The sequence below is a fragment of the Podarcis erhardii genome, assembly GCF_964252035.2.
Source record: "Podarcis erhardii genome assembly, chromosome: Z".
In the NCBI taxonomy this organism is placed as follows: Eukaryota; Metazoa; Chordata; class Lepidosauria; order Squamata; family Lacertidae; genus Podarcis; species Podarcis erhardii.
Window position 1 is genome coordinate 5,185,024 of NC_138504.1, and position 16,950 is coordinate 5,201,973.

The 16,950-nt window shown below is 44.4% G+C and overlaps 2 long non-coding RNA genes across 2 annotated transcripts in view; one reads left to right on the plus strand and one right to left on the minus strand.

The window, feature by feature from the left end:
• The window catches only part of LOC309334157, a 28,221-nt gene extending 14,899 nt beyond the window's left edge, over positions 1-13,322 (plus strand). The window contains exon 3 of the long non-coding RNA XR_014152920.1: positions 11,361-13,322. This is a non-coding gene — a long non-coding RNA (uncharacterized lncRNA). The remainder of the gene's footprint in view (positions 1-11,360) is intronic.
• LOC309334158 lies at positions 5,754-14,488 on the minus strand. Its single transcript, XR_014152921.1, has 4 exons — positions 14,399-14,488; positions 10,865-10,921; positions 8,585-8,699; positions 5,754-5,841 (listed from the first exon to the last, which is right to left on the minus strand). It is a non-coding gene; the product is annotated as an uncharacterized lncRNA (long non-coding RNA).
• Positions 14,489-16,950: the final 2,462 nt, after the last annotated feature.

Below are 16,950 nucleotides of genomic sequence, written 5' to 3' on the forward strand. Positions count from 1 at the left end.
GAGGATTGGGTATGGGCCATCATCTACCCCTCCTCTTTTGGGTATTCTGCTAAAGGAATCCTGCGATCGTGGATCCTGTTCAATGCCCTGCTGGTGGCTAGGGCCATGGCACGACCCCCGGTGACATCATGGGGGAGCCTCCAGATGTATTTGCATCAACAAGCTCCTCCCATTGGTTGTTAACCCTGATATGACTCCCTGCTGAGCGGGGTGGAGTCTTGTATTGCTGTTTCATCCAGTGCCTAAGCGAATACTACTCACATGCTGTAACCAATAAAAGTTGTGGCCTAATTTTGCCCATTAACCTAAAATAATGTGTCTTTGTGTCTTATTATACTCCTATGCGGGTGGTGGGTCCTCGACTCACAACATTCTTCTGTGCAACTTGCTCCTGCAGGAGTCAGCAACAATCATCTACCTGTATGGCTTTAAAAGAGGATTGGACTATTTGTGGAGGAAAAGGCTATCAGGGCTGCTAACCACAGGGGCTATGCTCTGCCTCCACAATTGGGAGCATGAATGCTTCTGCATACCAGTTACTGGAAGCCACAGGAGGGGCGAGGACTCTTGTGCTCAGGTCCTGCTTGTGGGTTTCCCACAGGCATCTAGTTGGCTACTGTGTCGATGCTGGACTAGATAGGCCACTGGCCTGATCAGCAGGCTCTGCTTATGTTCTTATTCTCCTAATGCATAGGAGTCTTTAGGAAAACAAACACTACATAGTATTCCCAGTGCCCAAGCCTGAAATATAGTTTTTTACCATCTTCAGTCTGGAAAATAATTTTTTAAAATTATCCATGCGCAACCAACACACACATCCCTGCTGTGAGCCAAAATCATGCAAACAGGTCACCATGCACTTAATTTTTATAGATTGCAATGCTTTAAGATTTTGTAGACCATGACAATCGCACAGGCCAGGCTGTGCATGCACTAAACACCAGCTGATGTATCTTGGTGGGAGGTGGAATGTGCCTGCAGGTTGCGTGAGGGTGGGCTGTGAGGCTGCGATGCGTGGCCTCACCCTGTGAATGTGAACAGGTGGTGGTTTGGTGTTTAATAATGTAGACTTGAGGAATGTTCGGGACCTGCTCAATATAAAAAGAACAATCAGAATATGCTATTATGGGTGCTGGAATCTCATTTAAAACCTAATTAGGTCTAGTACAAAGCTAGAGTAGGCTTGTCTTGGGATAAAGAGATTGATGTGTCTGCATGAAATGTGTGGTGCCTATTCATTCCTCTTCTCGTGAAAGAAAAATAATAAAAAATAAGGTTTGTTAAGGAAGCAGCATTTCTTTTTGTTAACTCTTCGTTTGTGTATTGCCACTGTTTTGTGTGCTTCTGTGCCTCTTGATGAAAAGGATAATTGTATTTGTCTAGTTTTTTCTTCCTCCTAAGCAAGAGGCACCCAAAGTGCTGCCATCCAGAAATTTTGGATTCTAGCCCCCATAAGGTCAGAGATCATGAGGGTCAGCAGTGGTGATGATGAAGGATCGCAGTGGAAGAGCATCTGCCTTGCATGCAGAAGACCCCAGGTTCAATCCCTAGCATCTCCAGGTAAGGCTGGGGGTGTTCCCTGCCTGGGGAGCAGCTGTCAGCCAGTGCCAACAACACAGATTTACCAGTGGTCAGACTTGGTACAAGGCAGTATCCGATGTAGTCGCAAGTTCCCCACCCCCGTTCTACAGGGAGGACAAGGCTATAGCAATGGAACATAGGAAACTGCTTTAGATGGACTCCATCAGGCTCATAGCTGTCAACCTTCCCTTTTTTTGCGGGAAATTCCCTTATTTCAGCGCCGTTTCCCACTGCTTCCCATGGCTATCCCAGATTGTTAGATATCCCGTAGACTGTCTCTGGGACAGGTGAGGCTGCTGATCCCTTATTTTCAAATCTGAAAGTTGACATCTATGATCAGGCTACTCCTGTGGGGGTGACCTTAGGCATAACTCTTTGCTATGTTCATTTGCCTACTATAGGACTAGAACAGCGTTTTCCAAATTGGGCCTCCAGCTCTTTTTGGACCACAGTTCCCATAATACATGACCACTGGTCCTGCCAACTAGAGACGATGGGAGTTGTAGTCCAACAACAGCTGCAGACCCAAGTTTGGGAAACAATGGATTAGGTAGACCAATAATCCAGGTAAGTATTTTACTTTCCTTTTGGTTGTGCATACTGGGTGGTAGCCAACTAGGTTTTACTTAGAGTAGACCTACTGAAGTGAATGGACTGAACTTAGTCATGCTCATCAATTTCGATGGGTATGCTCTTGATTAAAACCTAGTTGAACACCACCTACTGTTTCTCCCATTTTCCTCTTTTTAGCCTTTGCCCTAAATAAACCTTTTGATTGGGTTTTTGAGCCTTCACTGGTTTAGGAACACCAGAACATGAGAAGTTGCTTTAGACCAAGTCAGACATTGGGTCCCCCTAGTCCAGTATTGTCTGCACTGACTGGCAGCTCTCCAGTGCTTCAGGCAGAGGCTCTCCCAGCCCTTCCTGCAGAAGCTGGGGATTGATCCTGGGACCTTCTGCATGCAAGGCAGATGTCCAATCATCTATCTATGGGAGTCACTGGCCCTCTCCATCAATTGCCCAGGAGCCCCGGGGTGCCTGGAAACCAACCTGCATCCTTCCCAAATGAGTTGTGCATCTTCAAGGTCATGCTCTCAAAGCCTCTGGGTGCTGAATGAGGCCCAGAGACCTCTTTTCACGTCATTCCTTCCTATTGCATGCTGTAATGATAGAAGTTAGCCCCCTCTCTCCCGCCACTAGGTGGCGCTGTGCTCAGATCTAGCCAGCCCTCTTGTGTGCTCAATTTCAACAGAGAGGCAGACAGGCAATCAATCTTTGAGTCTAATGGCATCTTGAGCAGTATTTCTTTATGGATTGAAACAGTTAAGATACCCAATTAATTAACAATGATAACAATGAATAAACAAAGTCACCAAAGAACCCAACCCGAAATCACTGTTGGTTACATGACAAGGACGTCAGTTATTTGCCACTAATTGGATCACAGTCTCTTGTCAGAGCAGGCTCCTTTCAGGTCTGTTACTATGCGCCCACTTTCCCTCATCTCAGCTGCACACTCTTCCCTTCCCCTCCCTCCTCTCCCTCAGGTCTCTCTTTGCCAGCCGACTTTTATTCCCCTTGATGTTTCCCTCCATGCTAAACTTCTCACTCACCCCACATTCTGCAACGCCACTGAAGTGAGCATTACAGCTGTACAGGCAAGCACAGTTTTCTCTTTTCTTTCTGTCCTCTTCATCATTCAGCTCCCAATACGTGCATGCATGGTGCAGAATGCCCCGGTTCAATCCCTGGCATCTCCAGGTAAGGCTAGCAGATATCACTGCCTGAAACCCTGGAGAGCTGCTGCCAGTCAGTGTAGGCAATATTGAGCTGGATGGACTAATGTTTAGTGGGCTCATGCAATGAAGAGCTGGTGTGGTACAGTGGTTAAAGTTTGTGAGACCAGGGTTCAAATCCTCACTCAGCTATGAACTTCACCTTGGACCAGTCGCTGCCTCCTGGCCTAACCTACCCCACAGGGTTGTCGTGGGGATTAAATGAGAATGAGGGGAACCATGCATGTCTCCTTAAGCCCCTTGAAGGTGGACCATAAACACCAAAGATGCACCTCTTTGTCCTTTGACACCTGAGGTATATATGTTCAGGCATACGCCTTGTGATTGTGATTTCTTTTAAGCTGTTTTTGATGTTGTACTTTAAATGGTTGTGACTTGCTCTGGGATACTAGGGCCACTAAATGGGTTTAAAGGAAGCTACTGTTTCAAGGCTGCCCCTTCTAACAGGAGGGCAGACTGAAACTTTATTTTGTGCCTCAAAGCTGCTACCTTTTAAATTATAGCCCTTCTCTGGGGATGTGGAGGAGAATCTATTTGCCAGTTCAGCTAGTGTTGACTATAGGGCTATTTTGCTTTCTTTATTTCATTGTGTAATCTGGTTTACCAAGTTAACCCCTCCCCCTTTCCTAAACTATCAGGGTCAGGAGAGGGTTAAGGATCCCAGGATGCCACATTGGAAGAAGAACACTGGCAAATGAGAGGGCTTCAATGCAAGGGGCATGCAAGGTCATAAGGAGGTCCAAAAAGGTGCAACCAGGAAGTGAGGCATCTCAATGAGATGCACTTATATTTCAAGCCTCATCTGGAGGACTGTGTCCAGTTCTGGACACCACATTTTAAGAATGGCATTTGCAAACTGTTGCATGTCCTGAAGAGGGCAGGTAGGATGGTGAAGGGTCTGTCTGGAAAACCAAGTCCTATGAAGAAAAGTGGAATGAGCTGGGTGTAGGTTTAGCTTGAAGAAGAAAAAATTAAGGGGAGACATGACAGCTGTCTTCAAATATCTGTTGGGCTGTCATACAGAAGATGGAGGAGGCTTGTCACTGGTTGCTCCAGAGGGCAGAACTAGAATTAATGAGAGGAAATTGCAAGGAAGCAGTTTCTGGGTAATCATTAGGAGAAACTACCTAACAATAAGCTCTCTTTGGCAGGGGGAGATTCTCCCTTGCGAGGTGATGGGATTATCTTTGCTGGAGGTACTTAGGCAGAGGCTGAACTGGCAATCTTCCAGGGATGTTGTAGTTGGGAAGGAACACGGGAAAGTTCATGACTCGGTGCATTTATCTCTGTATTGTCTTTACTGGCTGGGAGTGGCTCTCTGGGATTTCAGGCAGGAGGTCTCTCCCAGCCCTAACTGGAGATGCTGTTGATTGAAACTAGGACCTTCTGCATGCAAAGCAGATGCTCTACCTATGGCTATGGCCCTTCTCTAATAGATAGCAGGAAGCACCTTACAGTAACCAGCATTTCACTGTTTTAAAGGGGGGGGGGAAATGACATGGTATTTCTTGAGCTATCACCTGGCTAGTTTTGAGGTTCAACTAAGTAGCTAACCTGAGATATCTCATCACTTCCAGGACCACAAAAGGCTTTGCACTTGCTCTCTTTCCTTTAAATAAGCATCACAAGCCACACCTTTATACCAAATCAGACAGGATTCTCTCCCAGCCTTACCTGGGGATGCTGGGACCTATGGCATGCAAAAGAGATGGTGTATGGCTGAGCTATGGCTGTTTCCCCTAGTTGCATCCTGCACTGCAGATCCTGCATTGAGCAGAGGGTTTCACTGTGTGACGTCTGAGGCTTCCAACTTTAAATTTCTATTATTCAGGAGACATTAAGCTGGCTGGAAGCTGATATACATCCTGGCTTAGGGCTTACATATGTTCCTGTTTAATGGAATAACAACACAGCTCCCCCACAACCACTAAGGCCACCAAAACTAATCTGTAGCATTTTTTTTAAAAGCCTATGCTAAAATATAATTACTTAAGGCATTTTAGGAGCAAACATTGCTTTTCCTTCTTCTTTTCACCCCCAGGCTTTGCCTACCCATCTGGGTTTGCTTGGATGGACAGAATCAAGGCTGTGGTTGATTTGTTTCTCCCTTAGAACTGCCCAACTTCAGTTTGATGCACGCTTGACTTCCCCCACAGGCTGGAGGAGCCAAGATGTGTCAAGAACAAGGAATTGCTTTTGTATGAAAAGGAGTTTCTCTTGTGCAGGTCTTGAAATGCATTTTATATAGATAAATCTGGGTGTCTCCATTTGAACCGGGATGACCTATAATGAACAACACATCCCACCTATAAACCTCACTGAAAACAAGAAGGGGAGGAGCTTTCCTCAGCCCGAGGGCCACAATATCTTCTGGGGGGTCCGAAGGCAGTCATTTGGAAGAGCAGCAAGCCTTGTTGTTCTGTACCTGCTTCCACCAGCAGATCACAGGGTGGATTGCAGCAGTCTAAAATAAAGTATTAAAAACATTTAAAACAAATTAGTCACAGGAATTGGGAGGGCCCAGAAAATACACACCTCAGATTTCAAATATCAGGGTAAAGAGACACGTCTTCAACATTTGTCATAAGTTATATAGCGAGGGTACCTGATGCACTTCTGCGGAGAGGGAATTCCACAACTCAGGAGGAGGATGCCCTCTCCTGTGCCACTGCACTTCTGAGGGTGATGGAACTACTAAGAGGCCCCCACCTCTGCTGACCTTAACACCCCCATCAACCCCAGTCTCCCCTTGGCCAGTCCCTCACCTGCCTGCCTTTGTGCAGCCAGCCCAGGCAGGTGGCACTTCCTGCCACCTACCTCCTCCTCCTCCTCACGCTTGGTCTATTGACTCCATGGGTCTACTCTGAGAATGACTAATGGTGGAAACGCCAATTTTAAAAACCATTTACTTATGACCAAGATGGGGAACCTCTAGTCTGAGGCTGAGGGTGGCCTTCCAGGAGTCTCCCGAGGCTAAGTACTTCACTGACCAAGGAGGAGATCATCTGGCAGTGGGAGGTTGTGGCATGATGGGTGGGTTTGTGCCTTGAAGGTCTCCATGGCTGGAGGCTGGCTGATGTCTGGCGATGGACCTGGTGGAAGCTGGCAAATGTTGGGAAATGGAAGCCAGTAGCATTCACATTTGGATAATGGTGGACACTGCAATTCCTGAAACAGACTGTTGTTTGGGATGTAAGCAGGTTCAAACTCAGCTTTGGAAGCCCGTTGACAGAAACTGTGTGGATATTTGTGGACTGAAGCTGGGGCATATACGTGTGTGAATGGAGAGTGGCTGATGAGTGAATGTGTCTCCATGTGTGAATGGGAGGTTTTGAATGCTGTTGAGGCGAATGGTATGTGTCTCCATGTGTGAATGGGAGGTTTTGAATGCTGTTGAGGCGAATGGTATGTGTCTGGGTGCATTGGGCTGGCATAGGTAGCCCACCAGATGTGACATTCCTGGGAATTATGTGACAGGAGCCAGCTCCAGGTACAGGGTGGAAGGATGAACCAGCCCAGTGGCTATTCAAAGGTGGAAGCCAGTGGAAGTTGGCAGGCTGAAGTCAGGAATGAAACTGCCAGGCAGATGCATTTGCCATGGGAGATCTAGCATCCCAGTTCTCTGGAGCAACCCTCCCTAGTGCACACGAAGGGTGGACTACAAATGTTTTTAAGGAGCAACCCCAGCCTGAGGAGGCAGCTCAGGGGAACAGCTGGAGACCCAGGAGGGAAATCTAGGTCTATTCCCTCCTATCCACTTGAGTTGCCAACACTTTGTTTTCTTGGGGCTCCTGTGCCTGCCTCACCTCGATAGCTGACAGAAAAAAATAAAAATAAAACAACAATTGATTTTGTCACTTGGAACCCAGCATCACCAATAAACTTGTAAGGACCCCCAGAGGTTAAAAAGACCACTTAGGTGAACTGTGCCTGCTGGCAATTATTCCCTCAGGAATAATTGCTGTCAGCTTTTAGAAGAAAGAGACAAGGTGCTATGTAGAGGCTCAGCATGTGAGCTACAATGAGCCACAGAGACTTGAGTTTTATTCGCACCTCTGCTCTGAAACTCAAGAAAGAGTTGTGGGGAGGGGGATAGGCTCTTTCTTCAACTCCCCTCCCTCCCACCCACCTATTTACAACATCATCCTCCCTGACACTTCTCTAACCTTTCTGAAATCCTTTCTGCTCGCATGGTTTAATATTAAGTGTTTGCCCTTCTTCAAGGAATATAGGTCCCTGACTTGTACCCATCAATATATGGTGCCCATGGTGATCCCAAAGTCCTACTGAGTTGCCAGCACAGCTCTCCATCCTCCCCACTCCCCAACACTGACATGGGATCTGAAGTCTAAATCTGAGGAAGCTGTTCCAGGCTGTGCACACCCCATACATTTATAGCACATTTATAGCACAAGCCATGAGGGACCACAGAGCAACTATGTGAAGACAGATTGGCGAGGGGGCAGGAGCCATGAGGAGAGTCATGGCAGAGACAGAAAACAGAGGCGCCATGAGGCGAGAGGTGGAGTCTAAAGTTGTCTCAGCCACAAGGAGATTGTCTCTGGGTGACAAGAGAAGAAGCTGCATTTGTGTTTAGATGAGGAGAATCCCGGGAGAGAGCACCATGGTCCCGCTTTTAAAGAGTCATGGTTTCAACTCAAAGAATCCTAGTTATACCTGGATTTTAGGACTTCGCACTGGGGACTGTAGTTTGTTAAGGGTGCTGAGGGTTGTTGAGAGGACCCCTATACATCTCACAGAGCTTTAACTTCCAGAGTTCCTTGCAAAGAAGGATTGCCAGTTAAGCAACTCTGAGAATTGTAGGATTGATTGCAAGGAGTTTCATAGGATGCTTCACAGAATGAGAGCATAAAGGGTATGTGTGAATGGCATCTACCAGCTGACTTGCTCCTCATGACCAAGATGCAAAAAAAGAGGAGGCAGTTTCAGTGCAGAATCCAAACCCCCCTACTTGAGATTAAGGTAGAGCTTCCAGTGGCTCAAAAATTTAGTCCAGCCTGAGTATTATAAGCCTTAGAATGAAACCCTTCTCCTAAATTCTTAGTAGGGCAAACTGTGGTTGCTTGGTGGTGAAAGAAGGAGGCTCTGCTAATCCATTTACATCTTTCTTTCTTTTTAAAAAAGTGGGGCACAGGCCAAAATGGAATAGGTGGAAAACATAAGCCCCCCCCCCACCGCAACAGTACCTGCATGGGACATGCCATGGAAACACTTCTGTCAGTTTCAGTGGGCTTTGATTGAAGCGGCAAAAGGCCATTTTAATTCGCAGCAGGTTAACGTTTTGATACCCGAAAGCTCTTCCTGAATGAAAATAGTAACAGCCAGAAGAGATTATGTTGCTTATATTTATGATAACCCCAAGCAACCATTCACAACCCTTGTCCCATGGAACTGGCAATGCCTTGATGCTTCTTATCTACAGCCCTCTAGATAAGAGAGACTTTCACCAGTTAGCATTCTTTCCTGTCATTGGGAGGTGGGACTTCTCTGCAGAGGTTATGTCTGTTCATTCTAGAGCCTAAGGAAATGTTTCGTCCATTATTTTATTCTTGCACAGCAGGGGCGGAGAACCTGTGGCCCTCCAGTAGTTCTTGGATTCCAACGCCCCTCAGCCCCAGTCAGCATAGTCCAATGGTCATGGATAATGGGAGTTGAAGTCCAGTAACAGCTGGAGGGCCACAAGATCCACACCTCTGGCTTAGCAGTATTTGAGCTCACAGTTAGTTGCTTTGTGGGGAGACTTTTGGGTTCAAAAGGTGGGACACAATATTTTAATTACCATTTTAAATGACATTAGATCTTTTGAAACTTTGCAATGTCGTGATGTACCATATTCAACATTCTGTTCCTCGTCTGATTTGGAAGAAGGTCGATACATTTTAAATGTCAACATGGAAATGAATTCTGATCAAAGGAGGGCAAGCTAAATAGGAACACACGAAGCTTCTACATACCATGTCATATCGCTGGTGCACTCATCCCAGCCTTTTCTACTCTTGGCTGGCTGTACCTTTTCAGAGCCTCAGACAGAACGCTCTCTTCCAGTTCTGCTACTTGAGTTCCTTTTAAATTGAAGGACCTTTTGCAATGCAAAGCATGCACTTGAGTTGGCAACTCCAGCTGTGCCCCTTCCCCGAGGTTAACAATGATTCAATCTTTCCATATACTACAGAAAGAGGAGAAATTAATTTGGTTCCAGTTTTCAAGTTAACTTGCCCCGTTTTCATGTCTTGAACTGAAATGTCACATAAAATTCAGCTATCCTTTGGAATTCACTCTTCTGAATTTTCTGATACATATCTTTCTTTTTTTAAGCATACCAAGAAGAAAGAATTGGAAGGTTAGTGTATACTGAAACACACAGGTTTAGTGGAAACAATGGGCAAAATGGCACTAGAGGAAATTGCTTTGTGGGGAATGTCTGTCTTAGGCAACATTGCACACAAAAATGTGCCTATTAGGAGGAATACATGTGAAAATGAATACACATTTTCTGTTCAGTTCATAAGTTTAGTGTTCCATCCAAAGACCATACAAAACTGTAGCAATATTATTAATAAAATAATACAGAACATACATAGCTTGATTTCAGATTAAACCTCCGAATCACCAAAACAACTTACAGTGATTTTATCCAACTCCTTTTTCCTGATTTTATTTTATGCAGCCAGTGTACAGAAGGCTACTCTCTGTATTACAAAGCTATTAGTGCCTCTCGAAAGAAACCAAACAATTTATGCTGGGGTGTAACTGCTTGCATGTGTAAAGTGAACTCTTGGGTCTCTACACAAGGGGCAGCCTAACAGATAATGAGTAACGTTTTGTACCTGAGGTTGTCCACAGACTGCAGTGAGCATCACTTGGAAATGCAGCCTGAGGAAACTGGTGAAAGTTTGGTCAGATAACTAGCTGTAAAATGCTCTGTTCTTGAGAGTGCATACCAAGGGGGAGGGGGAGCTGTGTTTCTATTTAGCTGTAGGTCCCTTCTGAGTTCTATCCAGAAGAGGCAATCCCTTAGCTGACATTTATTCAAGGCCCAAGCAGAGCTCAGTTCTGGAAATTAGTAATAGTCTAAAACCACCAACTCTGGTATCACTCAATTCCATATAGCACAGTGCAGGAAAACACTCAATGGGCATAGTAGCAATTCTTTTAATATACTTTAACTGAGTGCAGTCTGCTATTGCCTTAATTGTTGGCTACTCAGATTAAGTATGAAGAAGAGCTGCTGATATTCTAGATGATAGAGAGTATAGCTTCCCAAAAAATTTATTCTGCATTGTTTCCAAAACTTTAATGGAGTTCAGGACAGAGCTCCAGATTTCAACATCATAGAGTGTTTGACTTAGCACTTTGCTACCAAATATATTTAGGGCAAAGTAATTCAGAAATGGATGAATGGAATTTAAGACTGGAATAATGAGAAACTGGGCAAAACTGAAAGAGACAAGATTGTGCTTCCCTACCCGCGCTTACTGTCCCTCTAGTGACTGGTTCTCTTCTCCTGTTCTTTTCTCCTGAACCTAAAGATAAGAAGAAGCAAAAGAATTTCATTTAATTTCCCCCTTCTCACCCCTGAAAGTGCTTTGCTAGATTTCAGCCACCAGCATTTAGGTGGGTGGGGTTTGGGGGGGGCGTTGTTCTTTAAGTTTGCTTTGGGAAATTAGCCAACTATACATATTTCTGCATTGCAGAGGTTTGGACTAGATGGTCCTCAGAATTTCTTCCAAGTCTATGATTTTATACTATTGCTAGGAACACAGCTGAATGGGTTAACCCGTTGCTCAACCTTTAGGTACATGCATTGCATGCAGTGGATAAGAGAATTAGACAGCAGATGATGGGAAAGATCCCCATCTTAGATGCCAGAAAGTCACTTTTAGCCAGAACAGACAATACTGAGCTCAATGGACAAATAATCAAACCAAGCATAAAGAAGTTTTCTATTTTTCTGCATAACAGATTGCCAAGATCTGAGCAAGGCATCTCTTCTTTGAGCAAGATGGTCCATGAAACACTTCCTTTTAGAGCAACTGGTCCATGAAACTTGCATACCTGATGCTATCGTGGAGACCCCACACCAGCAATGCCTGAAGATGCTGGACCAGATAGAGGTTTATGGATAGCATGTTGTGGATACAATTTGCAGCACCAAATCCATTTCCCGTTCTTTGTCTCCACCCCCCTCCCTTGCAGTGAGCAGCTGAACATTAAATTGGCAACAAAATCCATTGCAGACCCCCCCAGAGACTCATTAAAGACCTAGATAACTCTGACAATGAGCACAATGGCTTCTGCTTGATCGGCTATGCCAATTTCTCAGATGTACAGAAGTCAAGATGGGAAACATATTTCTTATTAGGGCACACATGTAATGAGGCAATTGCTAAAATGCTCTGGACAAGACTACCTATTAGATGTTTCTTGCAGTATGACTACTTTTGAACCAAGTGGGTTTCAGCTCAAGGCGGAATGAATTGACATTTCAGTTTGACACTGTTACTATTGGTGGCAGTTAAGTAAATGATCCTGTTAGGATCCCATGCTTTAAAAAAACCATATCCTATGACAAAAAATTAATAAATAATCATACTGCCAGGATGTGTGTCAATGTACTTTTTGTGCTTCTGTGACTTTACTTTGCACACATGCAGTTTAGCAGCTGAGCCAGAGAAGAGGTTGGAATATACAGTAACGCCCACTAAGGGTGGTTGCTCCCCCCCCCCCCGTCAAGTTTCTAGCCCTCTTGATTGCAGAGGAAAGCTTTGAAAAGACTGAACAGTGTCCCTGTAGCTCAGTGGTAGAACATTTGCTTTGCATGCAGAAAGTCTAATCTCCAGCGGCGTCTCCAGATATGGCTGAAGGAGGCCCCTACACAAACCTGAAAGTTGTTGAGCTTTCACAAAAACGCAAAGAGAGAGAGAGAGGTTTCTCAATTGATTTGCCTAAGATCTGCCTTTCGAAAAGTTCCCCCGGATGTCTGGTAGCATCTAGGAAAATCCAGACGTATGGCAGCCCTAACATAGACCAATGGTCTGACTCTGTATATGGCAGTTTCGTATGTCCTTCCCCCCCCCCTCTATTCCCATAGGTTCCCAGTTGTAGAAAGTGAGCCAGGCTACCCCAGACTGTTTCTGTCTCATTGGCCAGTTATATCCCTGCATCCGTCTCTAATCAAACAGACCAATATTTAATTTCTACAGAGGGCAAACAAATGCAGTTTTCTTTCCTCCTCCTTCCTCCTCTCAGAATGGCATCTGAGTCCCCTGATAGCCATCTGCTTCTCTTCCCATCTGCGATGGATGTAGTGTTATAATTGGACATACGCTTTTGACACCTACTAAGAAGAGCTGCCAGCTTCTGTAGCCAATTTTAAGCCAAGGCTTCTTTGCTGTCCTCCCAAACTGGCTTCTTATTAAGGGACTGTCAAAAGGTGGGGTGAGTGAAGGGTTAACAAGGATTCTTGTCTGGACTAAAAAGAGAAAAAGCAATTATCGCCCCCCTCCCCATTGCCACTCCAACATCTATTGTGTTAGGCATAGGTGGCTCCTCTTGCTGATAAAAAACTATGCAATGGAAAGTTTTCCTGCTCAAGCCCCATTGAAATGAATGGGGGTTGCTCAAGAGCATTGCTGCATTGACCCATAATGAATTGCTTCAGCAGCAACAAAGCCAGGAGTTACCATGATTTGCAGGCAGGGATGAGGGAAGATATTCAACTCAGTTCACATTTATTTCACCTTTTAGTTTTATTTCAGCAATTTGCATACCGCATAATCACAGTCATCTCTAAGCAGTGCACAGGAGACCAGCTGTAGAGGGCAAAAGATGAGTGAAAACTGTGAAATTAGAGTTGATTTTAAAAACCTGCTGGGATAAATAATAATAAAAATAGGCCTTCAGGAAGTGCAAGAAGTTCAACAAGGAGAGGACCTGTCTGACTCCAACTGGAGGCAAGTTAAACAAAATTGGACCATAATACTGAACACAAGACTCTTTTGGATCTAAGCTGTGCATCCAAGCTATGGGGGACCATTAACAGTGACTCCGCTGAAAACCTAGGAAATTGAACAGGGATATAAAAAGCATCAGGTGGTCCTTGTAAATTAATACAGGAACCTTGAACCTAACCAGCTAGTATATGAGCAACTAGTTCAAGCTTTGTAGAGTTATGTGCTGGCAATTATTAAATGCACACAAGATTTGGGGCATAATATACAATTTGAAGATTGGGAAAAATTATGGAAAGTGAATCTGAAATTCACGGATTGCATATTGTTGAAAGAGAACTACATGAAAATGATGTATAGATGGCATATTACACTGGTAAAAATGGCAAAAATGTATAAAACAGGATCAAAAAATTGTTGGAAATGCAAAGAGAAGGAAGGCACTTTTTACCATATGTGGTGGGAATGTAGAGTTGTAAAGAATTTTTGGGAAATGATATATAATGAACTGAAAAAAATGTTTAAAATGGCATTTGTAAAAAAGCCAGAAGCCTTTTTGCTGGGTCAAGAATGGCCAAAAGAAAAAAGAAAAATATTTATGTATGCTACAACAGCGGCAAGAGTTTTGTTAGCACAAGGCTGGAAGACAGGAGAAGTACCAATGAAAGAACAATGGCAAGAAAAATTGATGAATTATGCAGAATTAGCAAAGTTAACAGACAATGTACATGAAAAGGACAATAGTGATTTTAAAAAAGATTGAGAACCTTTCACAACTTACCTATAGAAACAACAAAAAGAGATGGACTCATTGGCAGGTTTCACAACTTTAAGCAGAATATGATGAAAGATAGTGTAACAACATGTATAGTTATTTAACATGCAAAAGATAACAAGTAATGAAATAAACCAGAAAGGGAAGATGAAGGAAGTCAATGGGAGGGTGGGGATTGTAAAATATAAAATTTGGATAATTGTATTTGCAATTTGCTATAACAAAGAAACCCAATAAAAATGCATTTTATTTTATCTTATTTTATATAAAAAAACCTTGCAACCTTTGCTGTCACCTGCTCATCTTGATCTCCCAAGAGAAAGGACACTGTGGCAGTGGCTGAGTGACCCGGAATGGACATTAAAAGAAGGGTGATAACCTTATACCTCAAGTCTTTATAAAGCATGCAAGCCAGAAGGGCATGTGCCACCGATTCATTACTGCCACCTCCACAGGGACGTAAGCGTTTTTCGTGTAGAATCTGTTGGAATCGTCCCTCAAGTACAGCCCAGGGCAATACATTCAATCTTGAAAAAGTAAAAGCGTATCTATATTTTAGAATTGCTTGGTTATACAGGTAGGGTGGCAATGCTTGGTGTAAGGGCTGCCAACGTGAATAAAATATTCGGGCCCCCAAATAAGTCCTGCCCTGTATACTCGATCATGTGACACAGCACAAAAACACAATTTGAATGGCAATGCCCATCAACTTTATTGGGGGGTGCGCAAGGGACCTCAGTCCCAGGGAATTGGCTCCTATCCTTGGCATCTCTGGGCCAGGACCAAGTGTAGGCCCACACTGAGTGCATTACAATAATTGAGACGAGGTTAAAGGCAATTTTACCTAATTTGCACTTTCTGAAACAATCTGTGGACTGAAACACAGCTACACTTTGAAATTTACTACTTTATGATGGTCTGACTCACTACAAGTTATGGTTACCATTAGGTCTGATCCTGCCTGTGTGATCTCCAAAGATACAGTATGAATCCAACTCATAGCTAGTGACTGGAATTCTAGAATTGGAGAGTTGGAAGAAAGAGATACCTTGAGGTATCTAGTCCACCCCCTGCAATGCAGGACTGGGCAGCTGTCCCATATGGGGATTGAACCTGCAACCTTGGCATTATCAGCACTATGCTCTAACCAACTGAGCTATCCAGGCTAACTTAATGTGGCAAACCAAACAAAAACCTGCAAAGTTGACCGACTCAGTCCAAAGTTTTAGAACTGAGACCAGGCAAGGGTGTGCTTCCTTCCATGAGCTTGTGAGTTCCAACTGATGGTTCATATCTCAGTGGCAGAACATTTGCTTCACATGTAGTAGTGCTGGGAATGTCCCCAGTTTGAGCCCCTGGAGAGATGCTGCCAGTCAGTGCAGGCAATACTGAACTAGATAAGCTGCTTCTGTGGACTGCAGCATCCCCATAGCTCCAGGCTTGAGAGAACCTGGAGCATAGTTCTGTGGCGAGTTGTCTGCCATTCTTAGGAGGACTTGGAACAGCCCTATTGATTGTGGCATGCAAGATCCTGGCTGGGGAGGCGAGTGCTGACTGAGCGCCTGCCTTACCAAAAGAGCAGGAAACCAGCTTTTAATATGGTTTGCTTGGCCGACTCCCTTCATGCAATATTGAAAGGGCGCTTTCAGCAATGCATCACCAGCTTGGCTGTGGCCCATAATGGATTACTGATCTCTCTTAAATGCGACAACTTTGCTCCCATGTTCTATTATGCAGTGGCTCCTTCCCAAGCAGCTCAGGTTCACCAGTGGGCTTGGTTTAATTACAGGATGTGAGCGATGCCAAGTGCAAAGACACTTTGGCACCAGGATATTCAGGCTGGGCCAACATAGTACTTGTTAATTTATTGATCCATTAATTTTAAGACTGGGCGGGGGAGGGGGCAATATGTACAATACCAATTACTGGGCACTTTGCATTCCTAAAAGTAAATATATCTTGATCAAGTGAAACACTGGCACACAGAATCGGTGTCTGGACATTTCCTCCACTCACCCATTTCCAATTATGGTGACTGTTTGCATTTAGTAATCATATGGAAATGCCAAGGTTTTGTAACGTGGTGCTCCGTTGAAGCGAAGGTACGGTTGCCATATGTCAAAAAGTCAAAATCCTGATGGGAAAAAAATGGTTGGCAAAGTTTTTGAGCTATTTTTAAGGAAATTCGCCAAAATCTACACTTCCGACATGGGTTGCCATGCATCTGGAAGTTGCCATTCCCACCTGCACACTGTTTCCGACAGCCAAATCCCGGCAATGTCCAGAAAATTTCGGACATATGGCATCCCTATCTTAGGTAAACCCCCCCCCCCCACATTCATACCAGTTAAAGCACTATAATGCCACTTCAAACAGTCATGGCTACTCCCAAAGAATTCTAGGAGGTTTAGTTTGTTAAGGGTGCTGAGAGTTGTTAGGAGGTCCTTATTTCCCTTTTAGAGCAACAATTCTCAGAGCGGTTTAACAATCAACCCCTTTTCACAGGGAACTCTGGAAATAGTTGCTCTGGGAGGGGGCTAGGGAGTCTCTTAAGAACTCTTGGCACCCTTAACAAAATGCAGTTCCCAGAATTCCATATGCTCCAACATTTATCCGATGAAAATAGGGGCGTCCTATTCCATAATGATGATTTTATTATTTATACCCCACCCATGTGACTGGGTTGCCCCAACCACTCTGGGTGCCCTCTAACATATATTAAAATATAATGTGTGATGGGATAATGAGCTGCTTGTGCGTAAAAGCTTGATCCCTCTGGGGTTTGGCTGGTCATCCAAACCGATGCACTAACGGAGCCCCCAAAGCA